The sequence below is a fragment of the Hyla sarda genome, unplaced genomic scaffold (assembly GCF_029499605.1).
Source record: "Hyla sarda isolate aHylSar1 unplaced genomic scaffold, aHylSar1.hap1 scaffold_2471, whole genome shotgun sequence".
NCBI classification, from domain to species: Eukaryota; Metazoa; Chordata; class Amphibia; order Anura; family Hylidae; genus Hyla; species Hyla sarda.
The window spans coordinates 22,239-39,689 of NW_026609158.1; the positions used below are offsets into that span (position 1 = coordinate 22,239).

General features: G+C 46.0%; 8 non-coding genes across 8 annotated transcripts; all 8 read left to right on the forward strand.

Moving 5' to 3' along the window:
• The first annotated feature begins 1,125 nt into the window (after nucleotides 1-1,125).
• On the forward strand, nucleotides 1,126-1,316 carry LOC130323349 (U2 spliceosomal RNA). Its single transcript, XR_008868676.1, has one exon. It is a non-coding gene; the product is annotated as a U2 spliceosomal RNA (small nuclear RNA).
• A 2,092-nt stretch (nucleotides 1,317-3,408) lies between these two features.
• LOC130323350 (U2 spliceosomal RNA) lies at nucleotides 3,409-3,599 on the forward strand. The gene has a single exon (XR_008868677.1). It is a non-coding gene; the product is annotated as a U2 spliceosomal RNA (small nuclear RNA).
• Nucleotides 3,600-5,700: 2,101 nt separating this feature from the next.
• Nucleotides 5,701-5,891, forward strand: LOC130323351 (U2 spliceosomal RNA). Its single transcript, XR_008868678.1, has one exon. It is a non-coding gene; the product is annotated as a U2 spliceosomal RNA (small nuclear RNA).
• A 2,089-nt stretch (nucleotides 5,892-7,980) lies between these two features.
• Nucleotides 7,981-8,171, forward strand: LOC130323352 (U2 spliceosomal RNA). The gene has a single exon (XR_008868679.1). It is a non-coding gene; the product is annotated as a U2 spliceosomal RNA (small nuclear RNA).
• Nucleotides 8,172-10,261: 2,090 nt separating this feature from the next.
• LOC130323353 (U2 spliceosomal RNA) lies at nucleotides 10,262-10,452 on the forward strand. Its single transcript, XR_008868680.1, has one exon. It is a non-coding gene; the product is annotated as a U2 spliceosomal RNA (small nuclear RNA).
• Nucleotides 10,453-12,541: 2,089 nt separating this feature from the next.
• LOC130323354 (U2 spliceosomal RNA) lies at nucleotides 12,542-12,732 on the forward strand. Its single transcript, XR_008868681.1, has one exon. It is a non-coding gene; the product is annotated as a U2 spliceosomal RNA (small nuclear RNA).
• Nucleotides 12,733-14,822: 2,090 nt separating this feature from the next.
• On the forward strand, nucleotides 14,823-15,013 carry LOC130323355 (U2 spliceosomal RNA). Its single transcript, XR_008868682.1, has one exon. It is a non-coding gene; the product is annotated as a U2 spliceosomal RNA (small nuclear RNA).
• Nucleotides 15,014-17,105: 2,092 nt separating this feature from the next.
• LOC130323357 (U2 spliceosomal RNA) lies at nucleotides 17,106-17,296 on the forward strand. The gene has a single exon (XR_008868683.1). It is a non-coding gene; the product is annotated as a U2 spliceosomal RNA (small nuclear RNA).
• Nucleotides 17,297-17,451: the final 155 nt, after the last annotated feature.

Consider the following 17,451-nt stretch of genomic DNA (forward strand, 5'->3'; position numbering starts at 1 on the left):
AGTGTCTCCATCTGCTGGCGGTATTGAATAAGCATTGCTGCACTGATGGGGTATGCATTAGACGAAAAAAAAGAAGAAAAAGAAGAATAATACGCCCAGAAAAGAGGCGAAAAGGAGAAAAACGTAAAAAAACGTGAAAAAAAAGTAAGAGGAAGAGAAGGGAAAAAAAGGTGGAAATGGGTTTAAAAGTGATTTCGGCGGAGAAATATATATATATATATATATATATATATATATATATATATATATATACGCGCACACACACACATATATATAAACGTATTCTCCGTTGAGATATTGCAGCCGCTGCTGTGTCCAGGCCCAGGAGCCTTAGCACTGTGCTGTGATGTCACTCAATACCACTGACATCACTAGGTGTAAACAACATCTCTCCTTTGCTGTGTATGTGACTATGGAGCTGTTTGGTGATGTCGTCTATTATGGCCTTCATAGAAGCAACAGGAGATTGTTGCATCCATCTAGAACCCTCAGAACTACAGTGCTATGATGTCACTCACTTCCACAGGCCTTGCAGAGTGTAAACAACAACAACCCAGCTTTGTTGTGTATGTAACCATAGGGATTTGTGATGTCACCTAGAACCTTCACAGCAGCGACAGCTTTATGAGGAGCATCAGCACTGCTCTGCCTGAGCAGAACCATCACCGCCATAGGTTGTCAAATAACCCGGATTTAACCCACACAGGTAAGTCCAATGGGGTGCAGGCATGTCCTCTATGCTTACAGCTTCCCGTGGGTGTTGGTTTGATACCGTTTGGGGACAGCCAAGGAGGCATCTGCAGGCAACAAAGGTAGGTGTGTGCTTGTGTGTGTGTTTCCTATGCAGATCCTAAGCCCAGTGTCACATGCAAGTAGGAGGAGTAAGAAGGGTTCCTGGCAAATCCGGGTTATGGATTGCATTTAAAAAGGCCCCGTGGGAGTGCAATGGGCCCCTGTCTTGCTGCTTAGCAATAATGGTATGGGTTTAGGTTCTGCTGTGTGTACTGGTGGTTGACTGCCCCCCAGCCCAGAGTGTGCATGGAAAATTGTCTGGCAGCCTCCCTGACAGCAAGCAGTGATAGTGCCCATGAAGGGGACCTTGTTGGGCCCGCCCCTTTCACGGTTATCGCTTCTCGGCCTTTTGGCTAAGATCAAGTGTAGTATCTGTTCTTATCAGTTTAATATCTGATACGTCCCCTATCTGGGGACCATATATTAAATGGATTTTTGAGAACGGGGGCCGATTTCGAAGCTTGCTTCCGTCGCCCTATGCATTGACCCGATATGGCAGTATCTTCGGGTACAGTGCACCACCCCCTTACAGGGTTAAAAAGAAAGATTCCTACTTTCATTGCTACCTGCTTGCTGGCTAGCCAGCTAGCCAGCCCTGTGGGCCTTGCTGCTGCTGCAGCCAAAAAACAAAAGGTGGTGCTGCTGCTGCTTCTGCTGCTTCTGCTTCTGCTTGTGTCTGGCCCCTGTTGGAGCGTCCAGGCACAGGACTTCTGCTGCTGCTGACTAAATGGCCTCCTTAATTGGATCATTTGAGTAGCCAGCACACCTGTGCAGGTAGGGCATGACATGATAGGCAGCTGCCTTGATAGCGGGTGGGTGCTGAATGTTCCTAATTGACAAAATAAGATTAATGCTTATGAAGAAATATAAAATCTCATCCCTTCCCCAATATCGCGCCACACCCCTACCCCTTAATTCCCTGGTTGAACGTGATGGACATATGTCTTTTTTCGACCGTACTAACTATGTAACTATGTAACATAACATGGGGGGGGGGGGGTCTCCTGGCTGTTCACACAGGTGTGTCATTGCTGTACATTGACCATGCATTGCTTCTGTGGTATTGCAAAGGCAAAGACAAATGCTTCCAGCCATCCATTGCACTAATGGATTGGTCATCAGCTGGCTGTCTATGTCCCGCATCAATATAGACCAAAGTACAGAGGGTTAGGCTATGCTATTGTGCACCTACCTGATGCATCAGAAGGTGCGAGGCCCTTGCTAAATTCTGTGCACAGACTTTGAGATCTATACTTTAGACTGTATCTAAACCTGCTCCAACATGGACTGACATTCTGGCCTACTTTCAGCCGATGCGACTTGTCTGTCGCTGAACAGTCGCTTTTTATGTATTCAGCACCTATGTATAATGTTGTAAAAATGCTCTAGAAGCTAAAGTCGCAGAAATGTCACACATATTTGGCCTGCAACTTTCTGTGCGACAAATTCAGACAGGAAAAATCAGTATAAATCCTTAGAAAATTATCCCCCAGTGTCTCCATCTGCTGGCGGTATTGAATAAGCATTGCTGCACTGATGGGGTATGCATTAGACGAAAAAAAAGAAGAAAAAGAAGAATAATACGCCCAGAAAAGAGGCGAAAAGGAGAAAAACGTAAAAAAACGTGAAAAAAAAGTAAGAGGAAGAGAAGGGAAAAAAAGGTGGAAATGGGTTTAAAAGTGATTTCGGCGGAGAAATATATATATATATATATATATATATATATATATATATATATATATACGCGCACACACACACATATATATAAACGTATTCTCCGTTGAGATATTGCAGCCGCTGCTGTGTCCAGGCCCAGGAGCCTTAGCACTGTGCTGTGATGTCACTCAATACCACTGACATCACTAGGTGTAAACAACATCTCTCCTTTGCTGTGTATGTGACTATGGAGCTGTTTGGTGATGTCGTCTATTATGGCCTTCATAGAAGCAACAGGAGATTGTTGCATCCATCTAGAACCCTCAGAACTACAGTGCTATGATGTCACTCACTTCCACAGGCCTTGCAGAGTGTAAACAACAACAACCCAGCTTTGTTGTGTATGTAACCATAGGGATTTGTGATGTCACCTAGAACCTTCACAGCAGCGACAGCTTTATGAGGAGCATCAGCACTGCTCTGCCTGAGCAGAACCATCACCGCCATAGGTTGTCAAATAACCCGGATTTAACCCACACAGGTAAGTCCAATGGGGTGCAGGCATGTCCTCTATGCTTACAGCTTCCCGTGGGTGTTGGTTTGATACCGTTTGGGGACAGCCAAGGAGGCATCTGCAGGCAACAAAGGTAGGTGTGTGCTTGTGTGTGTGTTTCCTATGCAGATCCTAAGCCCAGTGTCACATGCAAGTAGGAGGAGTAAGAAGGGTTCCTGGCAAATCCGGGTTATGGATTGCATTTAAAAAGGCCCCGTGGGAGTGCAATGGGCCCCTGTCTTGCTGCTTAGCAATAATGGTATGGGTTTAGGTTCTGCTGTGTGTACTGGTGGTTGACTGCCCCCCAGCCCAGAGTGTGCATGGAAAATTGTCTGGCAGCCTCCCTGACAGCAAGCAGTGATAGTGCCCATGAAGGGGACCTTGTTGGGCCCGCCCCTTTCACGGTTATCGCTTCTCGGCCTTTTGGCTAAGATCAAGTGTAGTATCTGTTCTTATCAGTTTAATATCTGATACGTCCCCTATCTGGGGACCATATATTAAATGGATTTTTGAGAACGGGGGCCGATTTCGAAGCTTGCTTCCGTCGCCCTATGCATTGACCCGATATGGCAGTATCTTCGGGTACAGTGCACCACCCCCTTACAGGGTTAAAAAGAAAGATTCCTACTTTCATTGCTACCTGCTTGCTGGCTAGCCAGCTAGCCAGCCCTGTGGGCCTTGCTGCTGCTGCAGCCAAAAAACAAAAGGTGGTGCTGCTGCTGCTTCTGCTGCTTCTGCTTCTGCTTGTGTCTGGCCCCTGTTGGAGCGTCCAGGCACAGGACTTCTGCTGCTGCTGACTAAATGGCCTCCTTAATTGGATCATTTGAGTAGCCAGCACACCTGTGCAGGTAGGGCATGACATGATAGGCAGCTGCCTTGATAGCGGGTGGGTGCTGAATGTTCCTAATTGACAAAATAAGATTAATGCTTATGAAGAAATATAAAATCTCATCCCTTCCCCAATATCGCGCCACACCCCTACCCCTTAATTCCCTGGTTGAACGTGATGGACATATGTCTTTTTTCGACCGTACTAACTATGTAACTATGTAACATAACATGGGGGGGGGGGGGTCTCCTGGCTGTTCACACAGGTGTGTCATTGCTGTACATTGACCATGCATTGCTTCTGTGGTATTGCAAAGGCAAAGACAAATGCTTCCAGCCATCCATTGCACTAATGGATTGGTCATCAGCTGGCTGTCTATGTCCCGCATCAATATAGACCAAAGTACAGAGGGTTAGGCTATGCTATTGTGCACCTACCTGATGCATCAGAAGGTGCGAGGCCCTTGCTAAATTCTGTGCACAGACTTTGAGATCTATACTTTAGACTGTATCTAAACCTGCTCCAACATGGACTGACATTCTGGCCTACTTTCAGCCGATGCGACTTGTCTGTCGCTGAACAGTCGCTTTTTATGTATTCAGCACCTATGTATAATGTTGTAAAAATGCTCTAGAAGCTAAAGTCGCAGAAATGTCACACATATTTGGCCTGCAACTTTCTGTGCGACAAATTCAGACAGGAAAAATCAGTATAAATCCTTAGAAAATTATCCCCCAGTGTCTCCATCTGCTGGCGGTATTGAATAAGCATTGCTGCACTGATGGGGTATGCATTAGACGAAAAAAAAGAAGAAAAAGAAGAATAATACGCCCAGAAAAGAGGCGAAAAGGAGAAAAACGTAAAAAAACGTGAAAAAAAAGTAAGAGGAAGAGAAGGGAAAAAAAGGTGGAAATGGGTTTAAAAGTGATTTCGGCGGAGAAATATATATATATATATATATATATATATATATATATATATATATACGCGCACACACACACATATATATAAACGTATTCTCCGTTGAGATATTGCAGCCGCTGCTGTGTCCAGGCCCAGGAGCCTTAGCACTGTGCTGTGATGTCACTCAATACCACTGACATCACTAGGTGTAAACAACATCTCTCCTTTGCTGTGTATGTGACTATGGAGCTGTTTGGTGATGTCGTCTATTATGGCCTTCATAGAAGCAACAGGAGATTGTTGCATCCATCTAGAACCCTCAGAACTACAGTGCTATGATGTCACTCACTTCCACATCACTTCCACAGGCCTTGCAGAGTGTAAACAACAACAACCCAGCTTTGTTGTGTATGTAACCATAGGGATTTGTGATGTCACCTAGAACCTTCACAGCAGCGACAGCTTTATGAGGAGCATCAGCACTGCTCTGCCTGAGCAGAACCATCACCGCCATAGGTTGTCAAATAACCCGGATTTAACCCACACAGGTAAGTCCAATGGGGTGCAGGCATGTCCTCTATGCTTACAGCTTCCCGTGGGTGTTGGTTTGATACCGTTTGGGGACAGCCAAGGAGGCATCTGCAGGCAACAAAGGTAGGTGTGTGCTTGTGTGTGTGTTTCCTATGCAGATCCTAAGCCCAGTGTCACATGCAAGTAGGAGGAGTAAGAAGGGTTCCTGGCAAATCCGGGTTATGGATTGCATTTAAAAAGGCCCCGTGGGAGTGCAATGGGCCCCTGTCTTGCTGCTTAGCAATAATGGTATGGGTTTAGGTTCTGCTGTGTGTACTGGTGGTTGACTGCCCCCCAGCCCAGAGTGTGCATGGAAAATTGTCTGGCAGCCTCCCTGACAGCAAGCAGTGATAGTGCCCATGAAGGGGACCTTGTTGGGCCCGCCCCTTTCACGGTTATCGCTTCTCGGCCTTTTGGCTAAGATCAAGTGTAGTATCTGTTCTTATCAGTTTAATATCTGATACGTCCCCTATCTGGGGACCATATATTAAATGGATTTTTGAGAACGGGGGCCGATTTCGAAGCTTGCTTCCGTCGCCCTATGCATTGACCCGATATGGCAGTATCTTCGGGTACAGTGCACCACCCCCTTACAGGGTTAAAAAGAAAGATTCCTACTTTCATTGCTACCTGCTTGCTGGCTAGCCAGCTAGCCAGCCCTGTGGGCCTTGCTGCTGCTGCAGCCAAAAAACAAAAGGTGGTGCTGCTGCTGCTTCTGCTGCTTCTGCTTCTGCTTGTGTCTGGCCCCTGTTGGAGCGTCCAGGCACAGGACTTCTGCTGCTGCTGACTAAATGGCCTCCTTAATTGGATCATTTGAGTAGCCAGCACACCTGTGCAGGTAGGGCATGACATGATAGGCAGCTGCCTTGATAGCGGGTGGGTGCTGAATGTTCCTAATTGACAAAATAAGATTAATGCTTATGAAGAAATATAAAATCTCATCCCTTCCCCAATATCGCGCCACACCCCTACCCCTTAATTCCCTGGTTGAACGTGATGGACATATGTCTTTTTTCGACCGTACTAACTATGTAACTATGTAACATAACATGGGGGGGGGGGGTCTCCTGGCTGTTCACACAGGTGTGTCATTGCTGTACATTGACCATGCATTGCTTCTGTGGTATTGCAAAGGCAAAGACAAATGCTTCCAGCCATCCATTGCACTAATGGATTGGTCATCAGCTGGCTGTCTATGTCCCGCATCAATATAGACCAAAGTACAGAGGGTTAGGCTATGCTATTGTGCACCTACCTGATGCATCAGAAGGTGCGAGGCCCTTGCTAAATTCTGTGCACAGACTTTGAGATCTATACTTTAGACTGTATCTAAACCTGCTCCAACATGGACTGACATTCTGGCCTACTTTCAGCCGATGCGACTTGTCTGTCGCTGAACAGTCGCTTTTTATGTATTCAGCACCTATGTATAATGTTGTAAAAATGCTCTAGAAGCTAAAGTCGCAGAAATGTCACACATATTTGGCCTGCAACTTTCTGTGCGACAAATTCAGACAGGAAAAATCAGTATAAATCCTTAGAAAATTATCCCCCAGTGTCTCCATCTGCTGGCGGTATTGAATAAGCATTGCTGCACTGATGGGGTATGCATTAGACGAAAAAAAAGAAGAAAAAGAAGAATAATACGCCCAGAAAAGAGGCGAAAAGGAGAAAAACGTAAAAAAACGTGAAAAAAAAGTAAGAGGAAGAGAAGGGAAAAAAAGGTGGAAATGGGTTTAAAAGTGATTTCGGCGGAGAAATATATATATATATATATATATATATATATATATATATATATATACGCGCACACACACACATATATATAAACGTATTCTCCGTTGAGATATTGCAGCCGCTGCTGTGTCCAGGCCCAGGAGCCTTAGCACTGTGCTGTGATGTCACTCAATACCACTGACATCACTAGGTGTAAACAACATCTCTCCTTTGCTGTGTATGTGACTATGGAGCTGTTTGGTGATGTCGTCTATTATGGCCTTCATAGAAGCAACAGGAGATTGTTGCATCCATCTAGAACCCTCAGAACTACAGTGCTATGATGTCACTCACTTCCACAGGCCTTGCAGAGTGTAAACAACAACAACCCAGCTTTGTTGTGTATGTAACCATAGGGATTTGTGATGTCACCTAGAACCTTCACAGCAGCGACAGCTTTATGAGGAGCATCAGCACTGCTCTGCCTGAGCAGAACCATCACCGCCATAGGTTGTCAAATAACCCGGATTTAACCCACACAGGTAAGTCCAATGGGGTGCAGGCATGTCCTCTATGCTTACAGCTTCCCGTGGGTGTTGGTTTGATACCGTTTGGGGACAGCCAAGGAGGCATCTGCAGGCAACAAAGGTAGGTGTGTGCTTGTGTGTGTGTTTCCTATGCAGATCCTAAGCCCAGTGTCACATGCAAGTAGGAGGAGTAAGAAGGGTTCCTGGCAAATCCGGGTTATGGATTGCATTTAAAAAGGCCCCGTGGGAGTGCAATGGGCCCCTGTCTTGCTGCTTAGCAATAATGGTATGGGTTTAGGTTCTGCTGTGTGTACTGGTGGTTGACTGCCCCCCAGCCCAGAGTGTGCATGGAAAATTGTCTGGCAGCCTCCCTGACAGCAAGCAGTGATAGTGCCCATGAAGGGGACCTTGTTGGGCCCGCCCCTTTCACGGTTATCGCTTCTCGGCCTTTTGGCTAAGATCAAGTGTAGTATCTGTTCTTATCAGTTTAATATCTGATACGTCCCCTATCTGGGGACCATATATTAAATGGATTTTTGAGAACGGGGGCCGATTTCGAAGCTTGCTTCCGTCGCCCTATGCATTGACCCGATATGGCAGTATCTTCGGGTACAGTGCACCACCCCCTTACAGGGTTAAAAAGAAAGATTCCTACTTTCATTGCTACCTGCTTGCTGGCTAGCCAGCTAGCCAGCCCTGTGGGCCTTGCTGCTGCTGCAGCCAAAAAACAAAAGGTGGTGCTGCTGCTGCTTCTGCTGCTTCTGCTTCTGCTTGTGTCTGGCCCCTGTTGGAGCGTCCAGGCACAGGACTTCTGCTGCTGCTGACTAAATGGCCTCCTTAATTGGATCATTTGAGTAGCCAGCACACCTGTGCAGGTAGGGCATGACATGATAGGCAGCTGCCTTGATAGCGGGTGGGTGCTGAATGTTCCTAATTGACAAAATAAGATTAATGCTTATGAAGAAATATAAAATCTCATCCCTTCCCCAATATCGCGCCACACCCCTACCCCTTAATTCCCTGGTTGAACGTGATGGACATATGTCTTTTTTCGACCGTACTAACTATGTAACTATGTAACATAACATGGGGGGGGGGGGGTCTCCTGGCTGTTCACACAGGTGTGTCATTGCTGTACATTGACCATGCATTGCTTCTGTGGTATTGCAAAGGCAAAGACAAATGCTTCCAGCCATCCATTGCACTAATGGATTGGTCATCAGCTGGCTGTCTATGTCCCGCATCAATATAGACCAAAGTACAGAGGGTTAGGCTATGCTATTGTGCACCTACCTGATGCATCAGAAGGTGCGAGGCCCTTGCTAAATTCTGTGCACAGACTTTGAGATCTATACTTTAGACTGTATCTAAACCTGCTCCAACATGGACTGACATTCTGGCCTACTTTCAGCCGATGCGACTTGTCTGTCGCTGAACAGTCGCTTTTTATGTATTCAGCACCTATGTATAATGTTGTAAAAATGCTCTAGAAGCTAAAGTCGCAGAAATGTCACACATATTTGGCCTGCAACTTTCTGTGCGACAAATTCAGACAGGAAAAATCAGTATAAATCCTTAGAAAATTATCCCCCAGTGTCTCCATCTGCTGGCGGTATTGAATAAGCATTGCTGCACTGATGGGGTATGCATTAGACGAAAAAAAAGAAGAAAAAGAAGAATAATACGCCCAGAAAAGAGGCGAAAAGGAGAAAAACGTAAAAAAACGTGAAAAAAAAGTAAGAGGAAGAGAAGGGAAAAAAAGGTGGAAATGGGTTTAAAAGTGATTTCGGCGGAGAAATATATATATATATATATATATATATATATATATATATATATATACGCGCACACACACACATATATATAAACGTATTCTCCGTTGAGATATTGCAGCCGCTGCTGTGTCCAGGCCCAGGAGCCTTAGCACTGTGCTGTGATGTCACTCAATACCACTGACATCACTAGGTGTAAACAACATCTCTCCTTTGCTGTGTATGTGACTATGGAGCTGTTTGGTGATGTCGTCTATTATGGCCTTCATAGAAGCAACAGGAGATTGTTGCATCCATCTAGAACCCTCAGAACTACAGTGCTATGATGTCACTCACTTCCACAGGCCTTGCAGAGTGTAAACAACAACAACCCAGCTTTGTTGTGTATGTAACCATAGGGATTTGTGATGTCACCTAGAACCTTCACAGCAGCGACAGCTTTATGAGGAGCATCAGCACTGCTCTGCCTGAGCAGAACCATCACCGCCATAGGTTGTCAAATAACCCGGATTTAACCCACACAGGTAAGTCCAATGGGGTGCAGGCATGTCCTCTATGCTTACAGCTTCCCGTGGGTGTTGGTTTGATACCGTTTGGGGACAGCCAAGGAGGCATCTGCAGGCAACAAAGGTAGGTGTGTGCTTGTGTGTGTGTTTCCTATGCAGATCCTAAGCCCAGTGTCACATGCAAGTAGGAGGAGTAAGAAGGGTTCCTGGCAAATCCGGGTTATGGATTGCATTTAAAAAGGCCCCGTGGGAGTGCAATGGGCCCCTGTCTTGCTGCTTAGCAATAATGGTATGGGTTTAGGTTCTGCTGTGTGTACTGGTGGTTGACTGCCCCCCAGCCCAGAGTGTGCATGGAAAATTGTCTGGCAGCCTCCCTGACAGCAAGCAGTGATAGTGCCCATGAAGGGGACCTTGTTGGGCCCGCCCCTTTCACGGTTATCGCTTCTCGGCCTTTTGGCTAAGATCAAGTGTAGTATCTGTTCTTATCAGTTTAATATCTGATACGTCCCCTATCTGGGGACCATATATTAAATGGATTTTTGAGAACGGGGGCCGATTTCGAAGCTTGCTTCCGTCGCCCTATGCATTGACCCGATATGGCAGTATCTTCGGGTACAGTGCACCACCCCCTTACAGGGTTAAAAAGAAAGATTCCTACTTTCATTGCTACCTGCTTGCTGGCTAGCCAGCTAGCCAGCCCTGTGGGCCTTGCTGCTGCTGCAGCCAAAAAACAAAAGGTGGTGCTGCTGCTGCTTCTGCTGCTTCTGCTTCTGCTTGTGTCTGGCCCCTGTTGGAGCGTCCAGGCACAGGACTTCTGCTGCTGCTGACTAAATGGCCTCCTTAATTGGATCATTTGAGTAGCCAGCACACCTGTGCAGGTAGGGCATGACATGATAGGCAGCTGCCTTGATAGCGGGTGGGTGCTGAATGTTCCTAATTGACAAAATAAGATTAATGCTTATGAAGAAATATAAAATCTCATCCCTTCCCCAATATCGCGCCACACCCCTACCCCTTAATTCCCTGGTTGAACGTGATGGACATATGTCTTTTTTCGACCGTACTAACTATGTAACTATGTAACATAACATGGGGGGGGGGGGTCTCCTGGCTGTTCACACAGGTGTGTCATTGCTGTACATTGACCATGCATTGCTTCTGTGGTATTGCAAAGGCAAAGACAAATGCTTCCAGCCATCCATTGCACTAATGGATTGGTCATCAGCTGGCTGTCTATGTCCCGCATCAATATAGACCAAAGTACAGAGGGTTAGGCTATGCTATTGTGCACCTACCTGATGCATCAGAAGGTGCGAGGCCCTTGCTAAATTCTGTGCACAGACTTTGAGATCTATACTTTAGACTGTATCTAAACCTGCTCCAACATGGACTGACATTCTGGCCTACTTTCAGCCGATGCGACTTGTCTGTCGCTGAACAGTCGCTTTTTATGTATTCAGCACCTATGTATAATGTTGTAAAAATGCTCTAGAAGCTAAAGTCGCAGAAATGTCACACATATTTGGCCTGCAACTTTCTGTGCGACAAATTCAGACAGGAAAAATCAGTATAAATCCTTAGAAAATTATCCCCCAGTGTCTCCATCTGCTGGCGGTATTGAATAAGCATTGCTGCACTGATGGGGTATGCATTAGACGAAAAAAAAGAAGAAAAAGAAGAATAATACGCCCAGAAAAGAGGCGAAAAGGAGAAAAACGTAAAAAAACGTGAAAAAAAAGTAAGAGGAAGAGAAGGGAAAAAAAGGTGGAAATGGGTTTAAAAGTGATTTCGGCGGAGAAATATATATATATATATATATATATATATATATATATATATATATACGCGCACACACACACATATATATAAACGTATTCTCCGTTGAGATATTGCAGCCGCTGCTGTGTCCAGGCCCAGGAGCCTTAGCACTGTGCTGTGATGTCACTCAATACCACTGACATCACTAGGTGTAAACAACATCTCTCCTTTGCTGTGTATGTGACTATGGAGCTGTTTGGTGATGTCGTCTATTATGGCCTTCATAGAAGCAACAGGAGATTGTTGCATCCATCTAGAACCCTCAGAACTACAGTGCTATGATGTCACTCACTTCCACAGGCCTTGCAGAGTGTAAACAACAACAACCCAGCTTTGTTGTGTATGTAACCATAGGGATTTGTGATGTCACCTAGAACCTTCACAGCAGCGACAGCTTTATGAGGAGCATCAGCACTGCTCTGCCTGAGCAGAACCATCACCGCCATAGGTTGTCAAATAACCCGGATTTAACCCACACAGGTAAGTCCAATGGGGTGCAGGCATGTCCTCTATGCTTACAGCTTCCCGTGGGTGTTGGTTTGATACCGTTTGGGGACAGCCAAGGAGGCATCTGCAGGCAACAAAGGTAGGTGTGTGCTTGTGTGTGTGTTTCCTATGCAGATCCTAAGCCCAGTGTCACATGCAAGTAGGAGGAGTAAGAAGGGTTCCTGGCAAATCCGGGTTATGGATTGCATTTAAAAAGGCCCCGTGGGAGTGCAATGGGCCCCTGTCTTGCTGCTTAGCAATAATGGTATGGGTTTAGGTTCTGCTGTGTGTACTGGTGGTTGACTGCCCCCCAGCCCAGAGTGTGCATGGAAAATTGTCTGGCAGCCTCCCTGACAGCAAGCAGTGATAGTGCCCATGAAGGGGACCTTGTTGGGCCCGCCCCTTTCACGGTTATCGCTTCTCGGCCTTTTGGCTAAGATCAAGTGTAGTATCTGTTCTTATCAGTTTAATATCTGATACGTCCCCTATCTGGGGACCATATATTAAATGGATTTTTGAGAACGGGGGCCGATTTCGAAGCTTGCTTCCGTCGCCCTATGCATTGACCCGATATGGCAGTATCTTCGGGTACAGTGCACCACCCCCTTACAGGGTTAAAAAGAAAGATTCCTACTTTCATTGCTACCTGCTTGCTGGCTAGCCAGCTAGCCAGCCCTGTGGGCCTTGCTGCTGCTGCAGCCAAAAAACAAAAGGTGGTGCTGCTGCTGCTTCTGCTGCTTCTGCTTCTGCTTGTGTCTGGCCCCTGTTGGAGCGTCCAGGCACAGGACTTCTGCTGCTGCTGACTAAATGGCCTCCTTAATTGGATCATTTGAGTAGCCAGCACACCTGTGCAGGTAGGGCATGACATGATAGGCAGCTGCCTTGATAGCGGGTGGGTGCTGAATGTTCCTAATTGACAAAATAAGATTAATGCTTATGAAGAAATATAAAATCTCATCCCTTCCCCAATATCGCGCCACACCCCTACCCCTTAATTCCCTGGTTGAACGTGATGGACATATGTCTTTTTTCGACCGTACTAACTATGTAACTATGTAACATAACATGGGGGGGGGGGGTCTCCTGGCTGTTCACACAGGTGTGTCATTGCTGTACATTGACCATGCATTGCTTCTGTGGTATTGCAAAGGCAAAGACAAATGCTTCCAGCCATCCATTGCACTAATGGATTGGTCATCAGCTGGCTGTCTATGTCCCGCATCAATATAGACCAAAGTACAGAGGGTTAGGCTATGCTATTGTGCACCTACCTGATGCATCAGAAGGTGCGAGGCCCTTGCTAAATTCTGTGCACAGACTTTGAGATCTATACTTTAGACTGTATCTAAACCTGCTCCAACATGGACTGACATTCTGGCCTACTTTCAGCCGATGCGACTTGTCTGTCGCTGAACAGTCGCTTTTTATGTATTCAGCACCTATGTATAATGTTGTAAAAATGCTCTAGAAGCTAAAGTCGCAGAAATGTCACACATATTTGGCCTGCAACTTTCTGTGCGACAAATTCAGACAGGAAAAATCAGTATAAATCCTTAGAAAATTATCCCCCAGTGTCTCCATCTGCTGGCGGTATTGAATAAGCATTGCTGCACTGATGGGGTATGCATTAGACGAAAAAAAAGAAGAAAAAGAAGAATAATACGCCCAGAAAAGAGGCGAAAAGGAGAAAAACGTAAAAAAACGTGAAAAAAAAGTAAGAGGAAGAGAAGGGAAAAAAAGGTGGAAATGGGTTTAAAAGTGATTTCGGCGGAGAAATATATATATATATATAATATATATATATATATATATATATATATACGCGCACACACACACATATATATAAACGTATTCTCCGTTGAGATATTGCAGCCGCTGCTGTGTCCAGGCCCAGGAGCCTTAGCACTGTGCTGTGATGTCACTCAATACCACTGACATCACTAGGTGTAAACAACATCTCTCCTTTGCTGTGTATGTGACTATGGAGCTGTTTGGTGATGTCGTCTATTATGGCCTTCATAGAAGCAACAGGAGATTGTTGCATCCATCTAGAACCCTCAGAACTACAGTGCTATGATGTCACTCACTTCCACAGGCCTTGCAGAGTGTAAACAACAACAACCCAGCTTTGTTGTGTATGTAACCATAGGGATTTGTGATGTCACCTAGAACCTTCACAGCAGCGACAGCTTTATGAGGAGCATCAGCACTGCTCTGCCTGAGCAGAACCATCACCGCCATAGGTTGTCAAATAACCCGGATTTAACCCACACAGGTAAGTCCAATGGGGTGCAGGCATGTCCTCTATGCTTACAGCTTCCCGTGGGTGTTGGTTTGATACCGTTTGGGGACAGCCAAGGAGGCATCTGCAGGCAACAAAGGTAGGTGTGTGCTTGTGTGTGTGTTTCCTATGCAGATCCTAAGCCCAGTGTCACATGCAAGTAGGAGGAGTAAGAAGGGTTCCTGGCAAATCCGGGTTATGGATTGCATTTAAAAAGGCCCCGTGGGAGTGCAATGGGCCCCTGTCTTGCTGCTTAGCAATAATGGTATGGGTTTAGGTTCTGCTGTGTGTACTGGTGGTTGACTGCCCCCCAGCCCAGAGTGTGCATGGAAAATTGTCTGGCAGCCTCCCTGACAGCAAGCAGTGATAGTGCCCATGAAGGGGACCTTGTTGGGCCCGCCCCTTTCACGGTTATCGCTTCTCGGCCTTTTGGCTAAGATCAAGTGTAGTATCTGTTCTTATCAGTTTAATATCTGATACGTCCCCTATCTGGGGACCATATATTAAATGGATTTTTGAGAACGGGGGCCGATTTCGAAGCTTGCTTCCGTCGCCCTATGCATTGACCCGATATGGCAGTATCTTCGGGTACAGTGCACCACCCCCTTACAGGGTTAAAAAGAAAGATTCCTACTTTCATTGCTACCTGCTTGCTGGCTAGCCAGCTAGCCAGCCCTGTGGGCCTTGCTGCTGCTGCAGCCAAAAAACAAAAGGTGGTGCTGCTGCTGCTTCTGCTGCTTCTGCTTCTGCTTGTGTCTGGCCCCTGTTGGAGCGTCCAGGCACAGGACTTCTGCTGCTGCTGACTAAATGGCCTCCTTAATTGGATCATTTGAGTAGCCAGCACACCTGTGCAGGTAGGGCATGACATGATAGGCAGCTGCCTTGATAGCGGGTGGGTGCTGAATGTTCCTAATTGACAAAATAAGATTAATGCTTATGAAGAAATATAAAATCTCATCCCTTCCCCAATATCGCGCCACACCCCTACCCCTTAATTCCCTGGTTGAACGTGATGGACATATGTCTTTTTTCGACCGTACTAACTATGTAACTATGTAACATAACATGGGGGGGGGGGGGTCTCCTGGCTGTTCACACAGGTGTGTCATTGCTGTACATTGACCATGCATTGCTTCTGTGGTATTGCAAAGGCAAAGACAAATGCTTCCAGCCATCCATTGCACTAATGGATTGGTCATCAGCTGGCTGTCTATGTCCCGCATCAATATAGACCAAAGTACAGAGGGTTAGGCTATGCTATTGTGCACCTACCTGATGCATCAGAAGGTGCGAGGCCCTTGCTAAATTCTGTGCACAGACTTTGAGATCTATACTTTAGACTGTATCTAAACCTGCTCCAACATGGACTGACATTCTGGCCTACTTTCAGCCGATGCGACTTGTCTGTCGCTGAACAGTCGCTTTTTATGTATTCAGCACCTATGTATAATGTTGTAAAAATGCTCTAGAAGCTAAAGTCGCAGAAATGTCACACATATTTGGCCTGCAACTTTCTGTGCGACAAATTCAGACAGGAAAAATCAGTATAAATCCTTAGAAAATTATCCCCCAGTGTCTCCATCTGCTGGCGGTATTGAATAAGCATTGCTGCACTGATGGGGTATGCATTAGACGAAAAAAAAGAAGAAAAAGAAGAATAATACGCCCAGAAAAGAGGCGAAAAGGAGAAAAACGTAAAAAAACGTGAAAAAAAAGTAAGAGGAAGAGAAGGGAAAAAAAGGTGGAAATGGGTTTAAAAGTGATTTCGGCGGAGAAATATATATATATATATATATATATATATATATATATATATATATATACGCGCACACACACACATATATATAAACGTATTCTCCGTTGAGATATTGCAGCCGCTGCTGTGTCCAGGCCCAGGAGCCTTAGCACTGTGCTGTGATGTCACTCAATACCACTGACATCACTAGGTGTAAACAACATCTCTCCTTTGCTGTGTATGTGACTATGGAGCTGTTTGGTGATGTCGTCTATTATGGCCTTCATAGAAGCAACAGGAGATTGTTGCATCCATCTAGAACCCTCAGAACTACAGTGCTATGATGTCACTCACTTCCACAGGCCTTGCAGAGTGTAAACAACAACAACCCAGCTTTGTTGTGTATGTAACCATAGGGATTTGTGATGTCACCTAGAACCTTCACAGCAGCGACAGCTTTATGAGGAGCATCAGCACTGCTCTGCCTGAGCAGAACCATCACCGCCATAGGTTGTCAAATAACCCGGATTTAACCCACACAGGTAAGTCCAATGGGGTGCAGGCATGTCCTCTATGCTTACAGCTTCCCGTGGGTGTTGGTTTGATACCGTTTGGGGACAGCCAAGGAGGCATCTGCAGGCAACAAAGGTAGGTGTGTGCTTGTGTGTGTGTTTCCTATGCAGATCCTAAGCCCAGTGTCACATGCAAGTAGGAGGAGTAAGAAGGGTTCCTGGCAAATCCGGGTTATGGATTGCATTTAAAAAGGCCCCGTGGGAGTGCAATGGGCCCCTGTCTTGCTGCTTAGCAATAATGGTATGGGTTTAGGTTCTGCTGTGTGTACTGGTGGTTGACTGCCCCCCAGCCCAGAGTGTGCATGGAAAATTGTCTGGCAGCCTCCCTGACAGCAAGCAGTGATAGTGCCCATGAAGGGGACCTTGTTGGGCCCGCCCCTTTCACGGTTATCGCTTCTCGGCCTTTTGGCTAAGATCAAGTGTAGTATCTGTTCTTATCAGTTTAATATCTGATACGTCCCCTATCTGGGGACCATATATTAAATGGATTTTTGAGAACGGGGGCCGATTTCGAAGCTTGCTTCCGTCGCCCTATGCATTGACCCGATATGGCAGTATCTTCGGGTACAGTGCACCACCCCCTTACAGGGTTAAAAAGAAAGATTCCTACTTTCATTGCTACCTGCTTGCTGGCTAGCCAGCTAGCCAGCCCTGTGGGCCTTGCTGCTGCTGCAGCCAAAAAACAAAAGGTGGTGCTGCTGCTGCTTCTGCTGCTTCTGCTTCTGCTTGTGTCTG